A 23,621-nucleotide genomic window follows, 5' to 3' on the forward strand; every position below is an offset into this window, starting at 1 on the left:
TAAGAGAAAAAAAATAAGTGGTTAAGTTGATTTTTAAATATAAAATTAAATAAAAGTAAATTAAACTAATATGGTTTTAGCTCGTTTAGTCTTTTTTTTCAAGATTTTTATTGAGAGACATTCGTGTATATATAATACACATATAGATAGAGAATAAGTTAACTTTGTATTTAATGATTTATATATTATCAAATAACAATGTCAATGAATACAAGTTATAACATCATTTCAAGTTTTCAACACCAAATAACAAAAGAACTTAGATAACAAAATAACAATGCCATTGGTAATGAACTCTCTTAGAAAAAGAGATTCATCTATTGTATCTATGCGATTTTTACTAATTTCGACCATGAAAATGGATGCATCAGAGACAACAACAAAAGTGACTTCCTTGTCGATAGTCATATTTAAGGCTAAAAAAAATCATATTTAGAATCAATACATCATAGGCATTTCACTAAATTGATATCTAGCATCAATACATCATACTTGACATTTCACTAAAATGATATTTAGCAGGAATACATCATTACCATTTTATATTTAGATTCAATACATCAATAGAATCCACAATTAATTAATTAATTAGTATACTAAATTGGCAATCAAATAATCAACAAAATCCACATATTTGGTAAATAAAATCCACAACAAAGCAACAAAATCCATCATATTTTGACAATAATTTTTTATTTAATATACAAAATTAGATTAGACAAAAGTGGAATAAAAAAAAATCACTAATATAAAACAATATCAAAAACATTATAATGAAACATAAAAACTAAGGAGATGAGAGGCTTAAAGAAGATAAAAAAGAAAAAGCAGAAGATAAGAGAAATTATAGAATAAGAGGTGTGATAAAAACGAAATTGAAAGAGAGAACAATGGCGTAAAAATGAAAAAATGAAAAGGAAAGAACATTAGAGAAAGAGATTAGAGAAGAAGATCCGAGATATATCTTGTGAAGAAGATGAGAAGAATGTGTAATGTTTCTAAAAAGTCTGAAATTGAAAACCTAATTATATGGAAGAGAAAATTATTTGTAATCGTAAGATTAAGGCTAAATGAGTTTGGGTTGAATGTGGATTAACTGAAGTTTTCGATTTCCAAAATACAAATCAGAACTGAACTGAACCATGTGATTCTATTGAAAAATGGTTCAAATACATTCGAACGAAATTCAATTTTTTTCAGTTTCAGTTCAATTCGGTTTGGTTAATGGTTTTCTATTGAATCAATTCGATTCTTCAACATTGGGACAGTTCAATTTTTGAACACCCTTATGTTATGTAGTTCAGCAGTGAGGTCGTGTACTGACGTCTCAGCTCGTATGACCACTCATAGTACTTCGGAAGGAGTGAAAGTACCTTAAGGATGTATTCTTGGAAAAGTACCTTCCTAATCGTTTGAAGGCTCGAGAGGTATTGAGATTCAACAACTTCATAGAGGGTTTATAGCGGTGGAGGAGTATGTGGTAAAGTTTGAGAGCATGATTGCTTACTCCAAGCGAGTCCTCTATGCACCAGATGAAGGATAGAATATGAACCAAATATGCTCAGTCTTAAAAGGGAGATTAGGTTGAGGATAGTTCCGCAGAAATTTAGTGCTAATGTTGGACTGTTACATAAAGGTTGTGTTGCCCAGGGAACAATCGAAGGAGATTCATGTCGGCAGGGAGCAAGTCACTCAAATCCAAAAAAGTTCTAGTAGAGTTGTTCAACATTTGAATCTAAGAGGATCAACATCCAAGGAAAAGCAAACGCAGAGAATAGAATTAGACTCGTGTATCCCATCCCATCACATTTTTATTTTTAAAATACTGTTATGATTTGAGAATATAAAATATTTTGATTGGACGTCGTTTACACCGATAGTGCACTACCTTTTACCTCTTATTTAAATATAATAATTTATATTATTAATAAAACAAATAATAATCTTAAACTTCCATAATGTCATTTAAATTGCCATATTATTAATTAAACTTCCGCATCATTAAATTGACATCCATAACTGGGTGGGACTAAATCTCAAACTTGCCCAAGAGAGATTGCTTCCTCATCGTGAACCTCTCCATGACCTTACGGTGTTCTTCGTCTTCCCATTCTGGAAACTGGATATTTCAACTTCCCCATGGAATTCGAGAACATTGCTGCCACCGCAAAGAGTACTCTTTGATGTTCATGGATCCAAAGTTCTCTAGGTTCGCTTACCCCAGGATATTTCTTTATTCTAAGTTTTCATTAATTTCATTTTGGAACTTTTTAACAAGAGAAAATAGAAGATAAACTTTATTCTAAGGTCATAAGGTGAATTATGCTAACTGACAAAAAAAATTGATATTAGGTTGACATTAGAATTCTAGCTCTAAATTACACTCTTCCAGAGTTAAAGTTTCTATTAGTTATTATCTCAGTAACTGATATCTTGTAATTATGTTTAATTTATTATTTTTTTAAATTATTATCAGTGATTTCAGAGTATCCGTGTGGTGTTTCCGGTTTTAGTGTGTTATTATCATTTCATCTACTAAAAAACAAAAACAAATAGTGAAAACATTTAAAATCTTAGGCTTGTTGGCGTTTCTGAAAATAAACTAATAAATAATTGTCTGTGTTCTGCATGTTGTCATTTTTAAAAGAAATTAGTAAGACTTTTCAAAGTTGTAACCCAAACAAACTTGTTGTTAATCTTTCTTCTCAGAGTTGACTTAAAATCCTGTCATCCTAGGCTTAACAATGTCACCACCATCTTCATCTTCCAACCCTCAATTGATGCACGATGTATTCCTCAACTTCAGAGGGGAAGATACTCGTGCCAACTTCGTTTCTCATCTCGATGCGGCCCTGTCAAATGCAGGAATCAACACTTACATTGACCGACAGCTTCCTAAGGGAGCTGAATTGCGATCAGAACTATCAAGCGCAATACGAATGTCTCATATATCTATTGTTGTGTTCTCCAAAAGATATACAGAATCCAGTTGGTGTCTTTACGAACTCCAAGAGATAATGCGTTGCCACAGAACTGATGGTCAGTTGGTTGTCCCTATATTTTTTGATATTGACCCTTCTGTTGTGCGCCACCAACAAGGTGATTTTGGAGATAGTTTGAAAGCTACGGCGAAAAAAATATACTTTGACTTTGTAGAGGAAAGGATGGAATATGTGCTCTCTAGTTGGAGGAATGTGCTCACCCAAGCTGCTAATTTGTCTGGTTGGCATATCCCCAAATGCAGGTAGCTAATGCAACACTTTCTATTTTTTTTCATAACATATTAATAGTTTTTTACCTTGTTGTCTTTCACAATTTATGCTAACTTTTTGTGTTTTATAATTATTATTACCATCAAAGGAGTGAAAGTGAACTAGTGCAGCAGATTGTTGAGGATGTTTTGGAAAAACTAGGCAGCGCATTTTTGTCTATTACCGAATTTCCAGTTGGATTAGAATCCCATGTGCGAAATGTGACAGACTTCGTTGGAAATAGACTAAAGAAGGTTTGTATGATAGGGATTTGGGGAATGGGCGGATCTGGTAAAACTACCACAGCCAAAGCCATCTACAATCAAATTCACCGCAAGTTTGTGGATAGAAGTTTCATTGAAAATGTTAGAGAAGTTTGTGAACAGGAAAGTAGAGGGATTATTCATTTACAACAACAACTTCTTTCAGATATCACGAACACAAAGGAGAAGATACGTAGCACTGCGTTGGGGACAAGTACGATCAGGAAAAGATTTCAGGGCAAAAAAGTACTTGTTGTTCTTGATGACGTGACCACATTTAAACAGCTAAAAGCGCTATGTGCAGATTCTAAATTGTTTGGTCCGGGAAGTGTATTAATTGTTACAACCAGAGATTCTCGTCTGCTTAAAGGCGTTAATTATGTTTGTACTCTGAAAGAAATGGACGAAAAAGAGTCCCTTGAGCTTTTCAGTTGGCACGCTTTTAGACAGCCTAGTCCAATCAAAGACTTCTGCGAACTCTCAAGGAATGTAGTTGCTTATTGTGGAGGATTACCGCTGGCTCTTGAAGTCATTGGTTCTTACTTAAGTCAGAGGACAAAACAAGAATGGAAATGTGTACTGTCGAAATTAGAGAGAATTCCCAATGATCAAGTGCAAGAGAAACTGAGAGTGAGTTATGATGGTTTAAAGGATGATATGGAAAAGGATATATTTCTTGACATATGTTGTTTCTTTATCGGCAAGGATAGATCCTATGTTACCAAGATACTAAATGGCTGTGGGCTTTATGCGGACATTGGAATAACTGTCCTGGTAGAGCGGAGCCTTGTAAAAATTGAAAAGAATAACAAGCTTGGAATGCATGATTTAATAAGAGACATGGGAAGAGAAATTGTTCGTAAAAGTTCAGCAAAAGATCCTGGGAAGCGTAGTCGGTTATGGTTTCACCAGGATGTACATGATATTTTGACCAAAAATTCTGTAAGTACTTTAATCAGCTTCCATTATCTTATACATATCACAAGACTATTTGGTTCTGAATTGTTTTACTCTACATATATATACTGTAAATTGTTGGATTCTTAATGAGAGTGTATTTTCCTTGTCATTCCTTACAAATATGCTTAGGCTGCACTGCCGTAGCTTTATATATAAGTTTTCATCTAGAAAACAAAACAAAAAATGTTTCCTCTTACTTTTCTCTGGCTTTTTCTTCACGTATAGGGAACGGAAACTGTTGAGGGGTTGGTTTTGAAGTTGCAAGGAACCAACAGAGTTTGCTTCAGTGCTAATTCTTTCAAGGAGATGAAGAATCTGAGACTTCTACATCTTGATAGTGTTGACCTAGCTGGAGATTATGGGTGTCTTTCTAAAGAACTTAGATGGATCTGTTGGCAAGAATTTACCTTCAACCGTATACCAGATGAAATTTATTTGGGAAATCTTGTTGTTATCGAGTTAAAACACAGCCGTATCAAACAAGTTTGGAATGAAACCAAGGTAGAATGTAACCTTTTTTTAAAAATGTAAAGTTAATGAGAGTAGTACTTGTTGCCACCATTTTTCTCTAATTTTTATTTAAATATTTAACTTCCTGCAGTTGCTGGGGAACCTAAAAATTCTTAATCTTAGTCATTCCAAGTATTTGAAAAGCACTCCTGACTTTTCCAAATCGCCAAATCTAGAAAAGCTTATCATGAAGGATTGTCCAAAATTGTCTGAGGTACACCACTCCATTGGAGATCTCAATAACCTTCTTCTGATAAATTTGAAGGACTGTACAAATCTTAGCGATCTCCCAAGAAAGATCTATCAATTGAAATCTTTGAAAACTCTCATCCTTTCTGGTTGTTCAAAGATTGACAAGTTGGAAGAAGACATAGTGCAGATGGAATCTTTGACAACACTGATCGCAAAAGATACAGCTATAAAAGAGGTTCCCTATTCAATAGTAAGATCGAAAAGCATAGGATATATATCCCTATGTGGATATGAAGGATTAACACGTGATGTTTTTCCTTCTCTCATTTGGTCTTGGATGTCTCCAACAACGAATTCTCTACCTCGAATTTCCCCATTTGGTAACACGGCTTTGTCTCTAACTTCCATCAATGTACAAAATGATAATTTGGGCTTTCTATCACCAATGATTAGGAGCTTTTCACAACTCAGAACTGTTTGGGTACAATGCCACTCAAAGATTCAGCTAACTCAAGAGTTACAAAGAATTCTTGACGATCAATATGATATTAGCCGTACTGAGTTGGAAGCATCCCAAATTTCAAATATTTCCTTGAGATCGCTTTTGATTGGACTTGGAAGGTTCCACACAGCCATTGATACTCTTGGCAAGAGCATATCACAGGTTACTTCTCTATCCTCTTGGCTGCCTCATTTCCACTAACTTCATAGTTTGAATAATGTATTTACATAATAAATAAGTAAATAATCAAGCATATGTTTATAATACAGGGATTGACAACCAATGATTCGACCGATTTCTCCCTTCCTGGTTGCAATTATCCCTCTTGGCTAGCCTATACAGGTGAAGGACATTCGGCGCAATTTCAAGTTCCTAAGGATATTGATTGCCACATGAAGGGAATAGTTTTATGTGTTGTTTATTCATCAACATCTGAAAACATGGGAGCTGAATGTCTTATTAGTATCTTGATCGTTAATTACACAAAATGCACCGTCCAGATACACAAGCGTGACACAGTAATGTCCTTTAACGATGAAGATTGGAAGAATGTAACATCAAATCTAGGACCTGGTGACGAAGTGGAGATCTTTGTAGCTTTTGGCCGGGGATTAATTGTTAAGGAGACAGCTGTCTATATAATATATGGCCTGTCAATAACTACAGAATATGAGCAGTCAATTATTGCGGAAGTTGATTCATCAACTAACGTGGAAATGGAAACATCAGAGGAAGAGAACTTGCCTCCATCACTTAAAGTGAACATGCAATCACCGTCTAATGTGAAAGTGGAGGCATCAGCTGACGTTAAATCGAATCCGTCACCTGAAGTGAAGGTTAAGTCGTCATCATCTACCATGAAAATAAAGCCATCACTAAAGTCCAATAAAAGTAGTAGATTTGCAAGACTTGCAAAAAGAATGGGGGTATTTTTATGCGTGAACCAGCATAGAGATAAAGGTTTGAACAATTTGTTATAGGACATGTCTGTCATTAATGGAACTCCTTGTTTCATGCTTTGCAGTATCATAAATAAAACAGGAATTCATGTGCTTCCTATTTGTTTCATTTACATTCATTTTCTGTCCTTTTTATTTCTTTTACATGTCATAGTTTGATTGCATTCACATTTAATTTACTTCTGTCATGGACTAGAACACTTGTATGTTCATTGCAATATATGTATTTCATGTCTAATTAACTTAGGAATAAATATCAGTTTGTTAAGTTGTTAAAACGCTTAATGAATGAAACAAAAATTCTGATATGGTAGTTTAGTACTTTAGTTAATAGATTACATCCATCCTTAAATATAATATCTCAAGAGTAAAGAATGAGAATTAAGAAAATTAATTAGAATATTAAGGTTGTTGACTATTTTGTATAATCTTACAAGTTTTTTCTTATTAAAGAGAATGCTTTAATATTTATATAGGACTATTTAGTGTATATTGCAAAAAGAAATGCAACATAATTAAGAATATATAAGTAAAAGGATAATTAATACATTTTAAAATTTGAAAATGTTCTTCTAGAAAAAACTCAATAGGAGTATATATTTAACGCCCGGAGATAGTATTAAATTAACCACGTAAGATTTATTTATAACCATAAGATAAATAAATTTGTGTTAATAACAATATAGTTGGTTCATTGGATGCTAAGCCATAAAGAAATTCTAATTACTAGTACCATATTATTTAGTAATGTTGCCTATAATCCCTTATTATTTTAATTTGTTATGAATAATATTTAATATGAGTGTCTCTTTTTCTTCTAATAATTTAGTATACTTTAATTTTATAATTAAATATAGTTAATATTGAATAATATTGGTATTCAGTAGTATTTATGTTCTTGCAACCAACATATATCTACATATGTGTTCTATAAATAGGATTTATATTGTAATGTAAATGATACATTTGAGAAGAATATAATACAAATATTTATTATTTGTTCTTTAATCATTTTTTTTCTGTTTATTATTGTACGAAACTCTACAACGTGAGTGGTTTTACGATCAATTTGCATAATTTTGTTTATTCTTTTTCGAGGAAATTTATAATTTTTTTCTTCATCTTATAAATTAAATTTTAATGTGTTAATCTATTATATTTTTATATAAAATTCTATTGAAAATTTTATTTAGTTAACACATTTTTATTTTTAAGGTTGGATATGGTTGATGAATTCTTGAAGAATTCATATTTAAATATCCATGTAGGATTATGAAAATTTTGATAGGTTAATCTTGATTTATGAAATTGTCTGTGAAATATTTTAAGAGAAAAGAAAATACATATTAGAATTTTGTTCATACTCTACCTAAAATATATTTTGTGATAAAATTGTATTCATTTAGGTCTTCTGCATTTTTAGAAGTATATTTTGTAAATATACATTTGTATCTCAATATGTTTGATTCTATTTTTCTTGAGTGACTAAGGTTTAGTCAAAATACTCAAAAAAGACATTGACTATAAGTCTTTGTGTTATAATGACTTTAGTTATAGTAGATTAAGTCCTTGTTGATAAGGCGAAATTACTTTAGCTAGTGGATTGGAGGTAGCTTAATTAACAGCAAATCAGAATAAGAATAATTGTTTCATTATTTTTGTTCTTTGTTTTCGGCTTGTTGTGTTGGATTGAAAAGACTTTCTTTTTTTAAAAACTCAATTCAAACCCTTATTTCTTGTGTTTCTCGTCAGTTCACTTGTCCTCGATGCCAAGTTTATTCTTCATCCCCTTTTCTGATCCCCTCCATTGAGAAATTTTAATCTCTATCTTTGTCCTCCGTAGATCCTCACGGTTCCCACGGATAACTATCAATATAAAAAAATTTAAATAGTTTTTTTTCTTCAAAATAGTATAAGATTAATACATATGTTAAAAAGGATTACGATCTCTCTCATAATTTATATATATATATATATATATATATATATATATATATATATATATATATATTATATATATATATATATATATATATATATATATATATATATATATATATATATATATATATATATAGATTAAAATAACCAAACATTTATTGATAATTAATAGACAATATTATAATAACAAGATAGGACATATGGTGTATTCCTGGCCCCATCTCTGAAATGTCTTTTGGAGGAGTTTACTCTCTTCCTCATTTCTGTGGGAGAAAATTTCTCGCCTTTGAGAACTCAAAACTCCACCGAAATTCATGCTGGCGGACGCGTATTGATATCTCTAAAATCACTACTATACATGTTCAACAACTTAATATTGAGTTCAATTTAACATAAAAACTGACTTTCAAACATAATAAATAAATAACTCAACATAATAGTATATTTCAACAATATTTGATAATCAAACTTTAACAATTGCATTTAATTATGAAGTTTAGTTTCTTTTGAATCTTGTTATTCTTCTTGGATTCTTTAAATAGATTCTTTACAATATCTCTTCGGATAGTTCGGGAGAGGCAGGGGCATCAATGAGGCTAATGCTGCAGAAGTACAAGAGAGTGAGACACCACATATTTACCTAAAATTTTAAGATATTAGATAAATGAGTTCTCTCTTTTATAAATGTGAGTAGTCCACGTATCACAAGAGAGGGAAACATCACATCTCAACCCAAAAATCTTGAGATGTTAGATAAATAAATTATCTCTCTTATAAATTCAATATTCTACTCATTTCAATATAACGTGAGATTTTAACTGGTGACACTTGCACCCAACATATATACACAATGATTCTTGCTCACATCTTCTTCCTTATTTATTTTGATGTCATCATCATCATTCACAACATCATTTTCTTCTTTAATACTCACATCATGTCTCACATGTTCATCCCAAACAAAAAAGTTTGCATATGTCTTCATTCTTCCTTCAAAATCACAATTCATGTTATGTATATCACAACTCCTGTAATCAAAATTCACAAACCTATAATTGATGTATGAAATACTTAGTAAAAGAGACACCTAAAAAAAACTCTCTCTTTATTAGGTTCGTTCTTGCAGGTATGACACCATACGAATACGTAAACCACATAGTCTATCAAGATAAATTTTAACATAAGGCATATACATTGTTGATGATTTTGTGTGTCTAGTTTTTGATGAAGTTGACATGGCCGATTTTTGAGCATAGACAAAGGGGGAACGAACAAATAAGATTTTAAGTTAGGAATTTCTCGACGAAGCAGAAGAATATGATTTTGAATTAGGAATTTTTAGACGTAGAAGAAGATTTCAAATTAGGGGTTTCTCGATTACGGTGGTGGTGAGTGAAGGCTCATGAAGAAGAAGATGGGCAAGGTTTCGATGAAGAAGATGAGAGGGTTTTTATTGTCATATAACAATTCCTTGTCCATGCTAGAAAATTGATTAAAGCATGTTGGCATCCTAATCACTTCAAAATCACCCTTCAAATGAGTAAAAAGATGATAAATGTCTATCCACCTTAACTTCTGATAGTAGAAATAAGAAATTATTTAAGAGAAAATTTTTAAGGGTCTCGATTTTCAAATGATATTTTAAAATATTTTTTTTAATGCATCTTATATATATTTCTTAGATATAATACGGAAATTCTAAAATACCCTTTAAATTCTGGAAATACATCTCCGAATGGCACCTAATATAACACAATTCATTCATTTTTAAACTACATTTATTTTTAATGATTTAATCTATTTTAAAAATACATTTTTGAAATGTCTCCAAAAATATTTTTTCAGAATTTTTTTCTTTGAAGATCTAATCCAATTATTTATTAGACTTGGTCAATGGGAATCACATGTCATGAGTAAAATGGAAGTCCTTTTTTTTTACTTTATAATATCACCTTGACATGATTAGTACTACAAATTATACAATTACTGGTAAAAAAAAATGATCAGCATAGAAATTAAAACTAAAAATGAATGTTTGTAGGTTTTCAAAATTCAGTTACTTTTAGAGAACATATATTTTTTTAACCCTCCATTTAAAATAACGTCAAAATTCAGTTGTGAGAATTTATATTTTGAAAATTGAGAAGTGTTTGTAGGTTTTCAAAATTCAGTTGTGAGAATTTATATTTAGAAGAAGATACTTACAAGTCCTCCACGTCTTCCGACGACACCGTCGCGTCCACTCCGCACACAGAAACTTCATCGCCGGAATCGGAGCTTTCGCTGAGAATAATGCAACACTACTCTTCCATGGATCCTAAGTTTCTCCAGGTTTAGCCTGTATTGTTTCATGAATTTTTGTAATTTGAAATTGAAGCTTTTGAGTAATACTTGCTCTGTTATTGGACTACAATTTTGTTTCTATTAAACGTTGTTTTCAAAGTTCAACTTAACACTAATTATTAGTTTGTAATGAATACTGAAAGAGATTGAATGAAATCATACAAAAGAAGAAGAAAAAAGGTATTTAGGTTAGGTTTGGTAAAAAATAGTAGAAGCTATAACAATAAGCTAGTGAGAAAGTAATTAGTTACTTAACGGATTTGTTTAAACATACGAGCTTTTAAACTATAAGTCATTCTCCCTCCTGTAACTATTAGTGTAAACTATTAGCACCGACATCTCGAAGAAAAGTGTGTCAGTGTGAAGGGATGTGTTTACGATTAATTTATTCAATTTTTTCAAATTGTTGTCGCTCCGCATCGACATATTAGTATCGGTGTGAACGTGTGAGTTTCCGGTGTAAGTGCTTCATAAGTTATAAGCACTTATTTCATTATTGAGATTCATTGAGAAACGGATGAATTTGATCTTATTTTATTTGATCTTATTAAAAATCAAACCAATACATTTGGTTGTTCAATGAATTTTAAAATTGAAATTTTCTTATAGTAGTCACCAGAGGCAGTAAGGTGTAAGCTAAAAAAAAGGTATTATGGAACGAAACATAAAGTAACAAAATTTATTGTTTGTCATGTTGTGTGTAAAAGTTTCAAAGTCAATGACAATGGAAAAAGAAAGGCTTTGAGTGGGTGGTTCATGGTAATCTAAATCTTCAGTCTTCACTCTATTGTTTAATTTAAGAGACAGTGAAGAGCTTTTAAACAATTGAGGTTGTTGGAGATGCTGAAAATTAAATAATCAAATCAATAATGGAACTCATCTCTTTTACTTGTTGCATCAATTTAGTTCCTAATCTGTCACTATATAAATATAATAAGCACCAGCTAAGTTATATGAAATCCGTCGATTCTATATAATTTAATGAATGCTTGTTCGGGACTATAATATAGATTGAGTGATAGTTTAGAGAAAAATTTGATGGTTTATTTTAAGTTAAATAGTGTTCTGAATTGTGACAGATAGAGATCTGTTACTCTTTCTTTTGCATTTTCTTTGCCTCTTATTCTCTGCTTTGACTTCAATTCCTGTCATCCACTTGAATCTAATTAATGAATTCTTCTTCATCGTCCTCCAATCCTAAATGGATACACGATGTGTTCATCAATTTTAGAGGAGAAGACATTCGTCTGGGCTTCATTTCTCATCTCTATACTGCCTTAAAAAATGCTGGAGTCAATGTGTATATCGACCGTCATCTTCCTAAGGGAACTGAGTTGGCACGAGAACTATCACAAGCAATAGAAGGGTCTCATATATCTATTGCTGTTTTCTCCAAAAGATATGCCGAATCTAGCTGGTGTCTTAACGAGCTGAAAAAGATTATTGAATGCCACAGAAATCATGGTCAGGTGGTTGTCCCAGTATTTTATGATGTTGACCCATCAGAAGTGCGCCACCAGAATGGTGATTTCGGGATTTATTTGAGAGATACAGTAAAAGAAAAATACATTGACTCAGGAGAGGAAAGGATGGAATATATGCTGTCCAAGTGGAGGAGTGCACTCACCCAAGCTGCTAATTTGTCTGGTTGGGATGTCAACAATTGCAGGTAGGTTAATCAATTCTTTCTACTTTCTTGGACCTTTTTTATGAATTTTTGCTTACTTTGTCATATTTTCGTAATATTTGTTCACTCTGTGTTTCATAATTATTAATATCCATCCAAGGAATGAAGCTGAACTGGTGCAGCAAATTGTTGAGGACATTTTGACAAAACTAGATATCGCATCGCTGTCTGTTACTGAATTCCCAGTTGGATTGGAATCCCGTGTTCAACATATAATTGAGTTCATTGAAAATGAATCAAGCCAGGTCCGTATCATAGGGATATGGGGAATGGGTGGATCTGGTAAAACAACCACAGCCAAAGCTATCTACAATCGAATTCATCGCAAATTCGTCGATAGAAGTTTCATTGAAAATGTTAGAGAAGCCTGTGAAAAGGAAAATAGAGGGATTATTCATTTACAAGAACAACTACTTTCAAATATCTTGAACACAAAGGAGAAGATATACAACATTGCATTAGGGACAACTAAAATAGAGAAAATATTTTGGGGAAAAAAAGCACTTTTGGTACTCGATGATGTGACTACATTTGAACAGATAAAATCGCTATGTAGAAATCCTAAATTGTTTGGTATGGGAAGTGTGTTAATTGTTACAACCAGAGATGTACGCCTACTTAATTTATTAAAGGTTGATTTATTGTATACAATGAAGGAAATGGATGAAAATGAATCCCTTGAGCTTTTCAGTTGGCATGCTTTTAGACAACCTAGTCCAATAAAGGACTTTTGTGAACTCTCGAGAAAAGTAGTTGCTTATTGTGGAGGATTACCGGTTGCTCTTGAAGTCCTTGGTTCTTACTTATGGGAGAGGACTAAACAAGAATGGATAAGTGTACTCTCAAAACTAAAGACAATTCCCAATGATCAAGTGCAAGAGAAATTGAGAATAAGCTATGATGGTTTAAAGGATGATATGGAAAAGGATATATTTCTTGATATATGTTGTTTCTTCATCGGCAAGGACAGAGCCTATATTTCTGAGATACTAAATGGTTGTGGGCTTCATGCTGATATTGGAATACCTGTCCTCGTAGAACGGAGTCTTGTTAAAATTGAAAAGAATAACAAGCTTGCAATGCATGACTTAATAAGAGATATGGGAAGAGAAATTGTTCGCAAACATTCAGCAAAAGAGCCTGGGAAGCGTAGTCGATTGTGGTCTTGTGTGGATGCACATGATGTTTTAAAAAAACATACTGTAAGATCTCTAATCACCCTCCATAATCTTATCAAGATCATAAGATTCTCTTTTTTTTTTCTGAATTCTTTTGTTGTAGATAACTATTAGCTGAAATGGTAGGCTTCATGATTGAATTCTATTTTCCTTGTCTTTCCTTACTAGTATGCTTTGGGTCCACTGCTGTAGCTTTATATATCACTTTGTATATAAAAACGAAAAAAGTTTCCAATTACATTTCTTTGGTATTTTCTACACATGTAGGGAACAGAAACTGTAGAAGGATTGGCTTTGAAGTTGCAAAGAACCAACAGAATTTGCTTCAATGCTCATTCTTTCAATGAGATGAAGAATCTGAGACTTCTACAACTTGATTGTGTTGACCTCACCGGAGATTATGGGTATCTTTCTAAAGAGCTCAGATGGATCCATTGGCAACAATCCACCTTCAACTCTATACCCAATGACTTTTATCTGGGAAATCTAGTCGTTATTGACTTGAAACACAGCAGAATTAGGCAAGTTTGGAATGAAACCGAGGTGTGATAACATTTTCATTTGAAACAAAATTGTGATAAGAGTAATAACTGTTGCAACCATCCCATTCTCCATTTTTCTCTAATTTTTATTTAAACATTTATCTTCTTGTAGTTGCTGGGGAACCTAAAAATTCTCAATCTCAGTCATTCCAAGTACTTGAGAAGAACTCCCGACTTTTCAAAATCACCGAATCTAGAAAAGCTCATCATGAAAGATTGTCCAAACTTATGTGAGGTACACCAATCCATTGGAGATCTCAATCGTCTTCTTCTGATAAATTTGAAGGACTGTAAAAGTCTAGGCGATCTCCCAAAGAAGATCTATCAATTGAAATCTTTGAAAACTCTCATCATTTCTGGTTGTTCAAAGATTGACAAGTTGGAAGAAGACATTGTGCATATGGAATCCTTGACAACACTGATTGCAAAAGATACAGCTATAAAAGAGGTGCCATGTTCAATCGTAAGATCGAAAAGCATTGGATACATATCCCTATGTGGATACGAAGGATTATCCTGTAATGTTTTTCCTTCTATCATTTGGTCTTGGATGTCACCAACCATAAATTCTCTACCCCGCATTTCCCCATTTGGGAACATGTCATTGTCTCTATCTTCTACTGATTTACATGATAATACCTTGGGCCTTCTATCACCGATGGTCATAAGCCTTTCAAAAATCAGAACTGTTTGGGTACAATGCCGCTCAAAGATTCAACTAACGCAAGAATTACAAAGATTTCTTGATCAATATGGTGTAAATGTTTCTGAATTCGAAACATCATATGCATCACAAATCTCAAATCTTTTCCTTAGATCGCTGTTGATTGGAATGGGAAGTTGCCACATAGTCATAGATACTCCTGGCAAGAGCTTACCACAGGTTCAATTTTTATACTCTCGGCTTTTTTACCCTTAATTATATTATAATATGTTAAATTTAAATTGCCACGTGTAGCATTTGCCATTTGTACATCAATGTTTTACTTAATGATTTTACCTTGTGAATATTTTAGATTAGGTGTGACCTCATAAAATTCTTTTTTTTTTTTTTTGAGGATCATAGTATACTGCTACTGTCAAACAAGAACTAGATTGCTAGATTATTCTTTAAAACTAGTGAATATTGAAACTGTCGAATGTTGCTCCTTTACTCAATATTAGTAGGAACCCAGAACCTTGCGTTGAGTGTTACTATACTATTACTATTTTATATTTCAAAATAAGTGATTTATTGGCTTGGATTATCACATTAGAGGAGATAAGGCATGAACATGTGTGTTACAAATGGGGACAGTTACATCTTACAAAACGTATTTCTAAGGTTGAGTTAGACCCTGCCTAAATTCTAAGGCCTAAGCATGTGTTTGTAAGTGGTGACCGTCCTCGTCTTACAAGCCAGAGGAGAGAATTGTTTGAGATGAAATATTACATTTGTGATTATGAATGCCACGAGTTTTAGAAGAGAAAGTATATGAAAAATCTACAAATTAAGTATACCAAGACAAACGGGCCAAATGTCTCGAGATGCGTAGAAAGTGAAGGAAACAGAACAAAAGAGGCTCTGTAGCCATAGTTGAGGATGCCCTCATTTTCAAGTTTAAGATTAAAAAGTCCTTACATGAAATTGCATGATTTAGTTATCATAGAATGCTCTTTTAGATAGAGATGATCAAACTTTTTATCTAAGTGGAGTTTATAACAATTATATTAAAGGTGAGTGAGCTAGGGGTGGGAATAGGACAAGTCAACTAACAGGGCCCTATGGTCTAACCTACACAGGTTTAGGCCAGATCAGGTTTTTTCTTAAATAGAAAAGGCCTGAACTTTTTTATAAGCCTATTTAGCGAAAGAGGCTAGGCCACGAGCCGTAAGAAAAGTCTTTTAAGTCTATCAGGTCGGCCTATTTAAAAACAACTGAATAAATTTGTTATTATTATATTGGATTTTGTACTTTGAATTAAAATACGAAAATAAAGTTTAGTTATCTTGAAGAACTTATAAAAATAAGTTGAAAAAACATTATGAACAATGTCATAAGCTGTTTTCGTAAGTTCTCCCCAACAAATAGGATCACCATTTAGTCTATGATAGGCCACAGGCCAGACTTAGGCTTTGAATATTTTATCAGCCCAGGCTCATGCATGACAAAGTCTAGTTCGGCCCAGCCTATTCCCATCTCTAGAGTGAGCCAACAAGGGAAAATGGTTATTAACCCATTGCAAGTGGAAAGACGCATATGGCATATCAGCTTTGCAACTTGTCATTTTGGTCCCCGAATTACACAGCTATTATTGAAGCTGAATTTTTCTAACTTTATGTTGTTGCATTACAAAACTATTTGCTGTTTTCTCTCAACTAGTTTCCTAGCATATATTCTCTTTATGCATTACACTGTCATTTACTTTTTACATATTCGCATTTTGGAATTTCAGTTGACACTTAAATGTCCAGTTGAGTAGCACAATTACATAAATTACTAAGTATATGCTTATGATACAGGGATTAACAACCAATGATTCGAGTGATTTTTTCCTTCCGGGTGGCAATTGTCCTTCTTGGTTGGCCTATACAGGCGAAGGACCTTCTGCGCAATTTCAAGTTCCTAGGGATATTGATTGTCACGTGAAGGGAATAATTTTATGTGTTGTTTATTCATCAACATCAGAAAATATTGGAGCTGAATGTCTCACTAGTGTCTTGATCATTAATTACACAAAGTGCACCATTCAGATACACAAGCGTGACACAATAATGTCCTTTAATGATGAAGATTGGAAGAATGTAACAACAAATCTAGAACCTGGTGACGATGTGGAGATTTTTGTAGCTTTTGGGCATGGGTTGATTGTTAAGGAGACAGTTGTCTATTTATTTTATGATAAGTCAATCACTACGGAATTTGAACAATCAATTATTATGGAAGTTGAGCCATCAGCTAACATGGAAGTGAAGCCATCAGAGGAAGTGAATGTGCAGCCGTCACCTGTAGTGGACGTGCAACCGTCCCCTGTAAGAGTGGAGGCATCAATTACTATGGAAACGGAGCCATTAGGCGAAATGGACGTGCAGCCGTCACCTGAAGTGAACAGGCAACCATCACCTAATGTGACAGTCGAGGCATCAACTAATGTTAAAACAGATCAGTCACCAAAAGCGGAGGTGCATTCATCAGCTATCATGAATAGAAGTATACTTACAAGAATTGCAAAAAGAATATGTACATGTTTATGCTTTAACTAGCATAGAGATAAAAGTTCGAACAATTCTTCATTATTATGTTACAAAAATTCAGCACACAATCTAATGCTATACCATATTTCATAGCAGTACATTTGCAGTCCCATCATATGGGTTATTTGATGATATAAGTTTACAAGTTCTTAAGTTTTGGGAGACATTTAAAGTTAAATTAAGGTAGATCTATCGATTCTACTGGAGAAATACTTGTTAAAGAAGAAACACAATCATCCCAAACTTTCTTACTTCTATGCCAAATTAAAATTTTGGTGTACCTGAAATCTGGTGATGCCAAAATATATCTTGTTATGTCTTCATGACATCGTTTTCCCACAGAATAATAAACAAAAACAACATCCATCACTAGTTGTTTGATTACCAACAAATATACTAAGATATATATCATTACCACATGTTTTGTATAAATCTGATGAACAATCTCTTAAATAGCTTTCATAAGATGTTAATGGTCTTTGTGCATAATTATTTGTAGCAGGAGAATCATTTGTTTCTTGAACAATAATTGAAAGTCCTGTTTTGAGTAACAAAACAAAACAAGTAATTACTATTGGTGATAGGTTAATGGTGACAAATGAAGCCATGGTTCAATTTTTTTTGGGAGATATATGGTTAAGAATAACTCCAATAAGTTTTTAATGGATTTTTAATGATGAAATAAGGTATATATAGCTTTAAAATAGTTGTTAATATTTGCTTTGTTTGGTTTTTGAAAAACTCTAATGAAACCAAAATTGTAAGGATGTAGCAAGTTTTACAAAACCTCCATCTTTCAATTCACATGTTGGAGTGTTATACTTTTGGTTCATTAATTAAAAACATCAGTTTCATATCATTGTATGAAAATAAGGTTAGTAAGTTCATATAAAAAAACTATTGTTACAAAGTTTCATATAAACTATATGATAAAACAATCTGGTAAATATAAATAGGAAATAGATACTTTAAATTTTAATAAAATGTTATCTAAAATTAGTTTCGAACAAGTGGTTAGATTAGTGGTTAATGAGTTTCAATTATGTATGAATTATTCGAAAGAATTTGAATCCTAACAACAACAAAAAAATAGGATCATACTTAATGTATGTTTGTTTTTCTAGATAATGGATCATAATTTAATATATTCTAACTCAGAATTCGTATTTTTTTTAAAGTATTACCGCAAAAGTCACATACATTAAAAATATGTGATGAGATTTGAATAATTTTAAAATCGACCACACATCTCAATATATTAAATGTCTTTCTTTTTAAATTTCCGTTGAGTTTCATAAAGATGTGTTCAAGATTGTTTTGTTGATTATTTGTTATTAATGTAATCTTGAGTAGAGAAATAGTGTTTGTTATTTTTTACAAGTTTTACATTTTTAAATTTTTACAGAAGTGTATATAAATTCAATTCACTTAATCTTCCACAATCTCAATTCATTTAAGCTTTGACTCGATTCACTTAAACTTCCGCAAATTCAAATCATCTTGTTCAATAAATAGTTAGATTAGTGGCTAATAAAGTTCAATTATATGCTAATTGTTTAATTATGTGCTAATTGTTTGAAAGAATTTGAATTTAAATTCAAACTTAATGAATCGTCCATTACATTTTATCAAGAGTTTGTTTCCCTTAAAAATCAGATGGTTAGAATTCTAAAAGAAAATAAATAAAATTTCTTGACAAAAACTAAAAAATACAATGGAAAAGTGTGCAACTTTGCTCTGCAAGGACAAACATCGGGAAATCAAGAAATCAACAAAGACAAAGAAGAATAAAAATCGAGTATAAGGCCATGGAGACGAGGCTGAAACAAATGTGGGTCAGGAAAGGGGTGATTAGCGTCATTGACTTGAGCAATGATTACTTTCTTGTTAACTTTACTCATGAAGATGATCAATATGTTACATTAATGGGTGGACCTTGGTTCATCTATAATCATAACTTGACTGCGAAGGAATGGGTCCTAATTTCCATCCAACGAATGACACAATTTCGAATGTGGTTGTCTAGGTTCACATATACGGATTACCAATCGAACCCTATGATGCTAGAGTGGTTGTCTAGGTTCACATATACGGATTACCAATCGAACCCTATGATGCTAGAGTGTTGAAATTTATTGGAAATTGCATGGGCAAGAATGTTAAAGTTGATAAGAACACGTTGATGCATGAACATGGAAAATATGCAAGGCTATGTGTCAAGTTGAATTTAACCAAACCGTTGTTGACTATGTTTAATCTCAAAGGAAGAAGTTACAATATACTTCATCCGTCTCATAAAAAGTGTTTTATTGGTACTTTTTCTTTGTCTCGAAATAAATGATTCTTTACAATACCAATACAACATTTATTATTTTTTTACACTACTATATCCTTATTTATTAACTTTCACTCTATTAAACTACCCCACTAACTATAATTAATAAGGAAATCTTAGTAAACATTAATAACTTTATCATAAAAATCAAAACATTTAATTATTTCTTTAAGAACTACTCTTAACTCAAATCGAATACTTATTATGAGACGGAGAAAGTAGAATATGAAGGATTGCACCTTCTATGATAGTAGAGATAGTAAAGAAAGAAAAATACGGAAGGAGGGGCATGGGAGCATGCTAGTGGAGGCAGTAAAGGGTGCGGTAGAGGTGTGTGGGTAAATGAGATGGCTAAAGGTGGAAGAGAGGGACCGTGGAGGGTGGTGCAGAAGCCTAAAAGGTCTAGAAAAGAAAAATAAGGTGAAATGACGGCAACCGGAAGAGGAGGAAACAAGTTGGAGATGTAACTAAATGCGAGAGGGAAATCTATGGGATCCATATTCATTCTATTAACTGAGAAAATTTTTACTCCGTCTCATAAAAAGTGTCTCATTTGCACTTTTTCTCTGTCTCAAAATAATTGTCATTTTATAATATCAATGCAGCATTTATTATTATTTTTTCACTATCATACCCCTATTTATTAACTTTTACTTTATCCAACCATTCTTTCAACTGCAATTAATAAGGGTATTCTAGTAAATGATATTAGTTTTATCATAAAAACCAACACATTCGATCATTTCCTTAAGAACCGTGAATTGTTCAAATAAGACATTTTTTATGAGACGGAAAGAGTAATTTAAAATCGTTGACCCAAATATTAATGTTGTAATGAATGAAAAAAGAGAGGTTACAAATGATTTGCAGTTAAAAGGAATTTCTACTGGATCTAATAAAAGAAATAGTAATGATAAAAAAAGGTGACAGGCCAGGTAGCCAATAGTGGAGCGCGTAGAGTAACGACAAGCTAAGAAAAAGTATCAAATAAAACGAAATTAGCAGTTGTATGAAATTCCAAATCCAAAGATAAATCAATGGCATCTCAACTAGGGGTGACAAAACGGGTCGTGGTCCGTCGGACCGGCCCACGCACCCGCCAAAAAATGGCAGGTTGGGTTGAGATTTTGTGTCCGCTCACCCCGCCCCGCTTTAAGCTCGGCCCGCCTTAAGTCCGCCAAAAAAAGGGGCGGGTTGGTCCGCCAACCTAGTTATCAAGCACTCAAAATATATTTTTATATATTTATTAGTGAATATATGCAATATTTTTTAGTGATACTTGTTGATGGTTCTATTTTATATATGGGTAATGCTAATTTGTACGAAATTCCAAATCACAAGATAAGATACCCACTTGTAGAAAGTTTGTATTGAAAAAACCAATTATAAAATTAATTTTATACCTTTATTAAAATCAAATGCACAATTTTCATCATAAAATTATTTTCTTTAGTTCTTATCTTGTGTCCATAGGACACAAGTTAGCATTACCCTTTATATATTTATTAGTAAACATATGTAATATTTTTTGAAGTAAAATTTATTAAAAAGATGCTTTATAAAAAATTATTTTAAAAAATTATTTTAAAAAATTAGTAAAAAATCTAATTGAAAAACACATATGTTACGGATGTGAGTGGTTATACAGATGGTATAATAGTTGTTTGGAAAGCACTTATGTTAAATGTTGATCTATTCGAGAGTAGTTTCCAATTTCTTCATTTGCAAGTAATGTTCACCAACACTCCTTCTTGTTTCATTACTGCTGTTTATGCAAACCCCGCGAGGATCGCCAAAGTATTCTTTAGAATGAGTTGAAAAGTATTGTTGAAACTATATGATGGGACCCTAGCTTCTAGTTGAATATTTTAATGATATTCTGAGCACAAGTATGAAAAGAAGGGTGGAGTTAGAGTAAGTATGAGGAAGTGTAATTTGTTTAAAACAAGAAATTATTCTTGTAACTTATTAGATTTGGGTGTTGTTGGATCAAAGTACACTTGGTGAGGCCTTATTTATCATGGAGCCTTGAGCAAAGATGAGTGGAGGTTCAAGTTTTTGGGTGGTGGTGTTAAGGTGCTTCCAAAATTAGAGTTTTCAGATCATCGTCCTATTTTGACAAGTCTAACAAATACATCTCATTATCAAGAGACCAAACTTTTCCGTTTTAAATGTGTGTGGCACGTCGATAGTTCTTATTACGATTGCTTGAAAAACAATTGAGATTTAAATGCACCAATAACCATTAATCTGAAAAGCTTTCAAAAGGGAATTATGAGATGGAAGTTGGAACAAATGTATGTAGATTTGTTAAAGATGTTTGAATGAACCCAATTCATATAGAAGATGGGAATCAAACTAATATTTTCTTAATTACAAAAGTTGAGCACCTAAAGTTTGTTAGCCAATTCCTCCCTATTGTGTCGTGCAATACAATTTACAAGGGGGAGTAAATTTATTGTTGAAAGGCTTAAAGATTGCATCCTAATAGTTGTGTCTATATTTCAAATCGGTTTTGTACCGGGGAGAAATATTCATGATAATATTGTGGTTGCACAAGAAATAATGCATACTATGTCAAATATGACGAGGGAAAAAGTTATTTCGCCATTAAATTTGATCTATCGAAAACTTACGATAAATTGATCTTGGAAATTATATGGCGTATTCTTACAAATTTGAGGTTGTCAAAGAGAATGGTTAATGTGATTATGAATTTCATTACTAATGTTAAATGGAATGGTGCTCGTGCGGATTATTTTCGACCATAACGAGGAATCCGACAAGGAGATCCCATGTCATCGTATATTTTTATGTTGTGCATTGATAAATTATTGCATCTAATTTTGCATGCAGTAGATAAAGGAGATAGGAAGGCCTTGTGAGCGGGAATAAGGGAGTCGTTTGTGTCGCATCTTATATTTGCGGATGATATTATATTGTTTAGTGAAGCGACAGAACAATAGATGAGGTGTGTTTCTAATATATTAATGTCGGTCTGTAGATTGTCTGAACAAGATGTAAGTAACGAAAATACTAGTACTTATTTCTCAAAGAATACCTTTAGAGCTTCCTGGGAGAAACTTGTTCAACTATCAGGTTTTTTGAAAATTGCAAATTTGGGAAGGTATTTATGAGTGCCTTTAACGGGTATAGCATTACAGAAGGAGGATTTCAACTATATTACACCATTTGGTCACTATAATAAGCAATAACACCAATTTTAGGTTCATTGAATAATTGATGTATATGATATATAATAATGATCAGATATATCATTTATTCAATGAATCTATTTTTTTCTTATAATAGTAACTGGAGGGTGTACTTAGCAAGTTAGTGCTAAACTTGCAAGTTGTAAAGAAAATAAATTGTCATTAGCGGGAAGAGTGACTTTATCTAAAAGTGGGTTAGAAGTTATCCCTATGTATCATATGATAACCAATATGATTCCTAAATTTAGAATCAATGAAATCCATAATATGCATAGGTGATTTATCTAGGAAGATACGGTGACTACAAGAAGATATTATGCTATAGGGTAGGACACGATGACTACTTCTAAAGATCTTGGAGGATTGGGCTTGAGAAGATTAGAGGTCATGAATAACGCTTTCATTTTCAGGTTAGGGAGGAAGTTGCAATCGGGCTCTCAAAATTTTTGGTGTAATGTGTTGAAGGGTAATTCAGTATTTTAGTATTTCGGCTACGTGGCATTATTGTT

The 23,621-nt window shown here is 32.5% G+C and overlaps 1 pseudogene; it reads left to right on the forward strand.

Annotated features, from left to right (window-relative positions):
* Window positions 1-1,982: 1,982 nt before the first annotated feature.
* Window positions 1,983-18,145, forward strand: LOC127138161 (uncharacterized; annotated as a pseudogene).
* Window positions 18,146-23,621: the final 5,476 nt, after the last annotated feature.

This window comes from Lathyrus oleraceus, chromosome 4 (genome assembly GCF_024323335.1).
Source record: "Lathyrus oleraceus cultivar Zhongwan6 chromosome 4, CAAS_Psat_ZW6_1.0, whole genome shotgun sequence".
Taxonomy (NCBI): domain Eukaryota; kingdom Viridiplantae; phylum Streptophyta; class Magnoliopsida; order Fabales; family Fabaceae; genus Lathyrus; species Lathyrus oleraceus.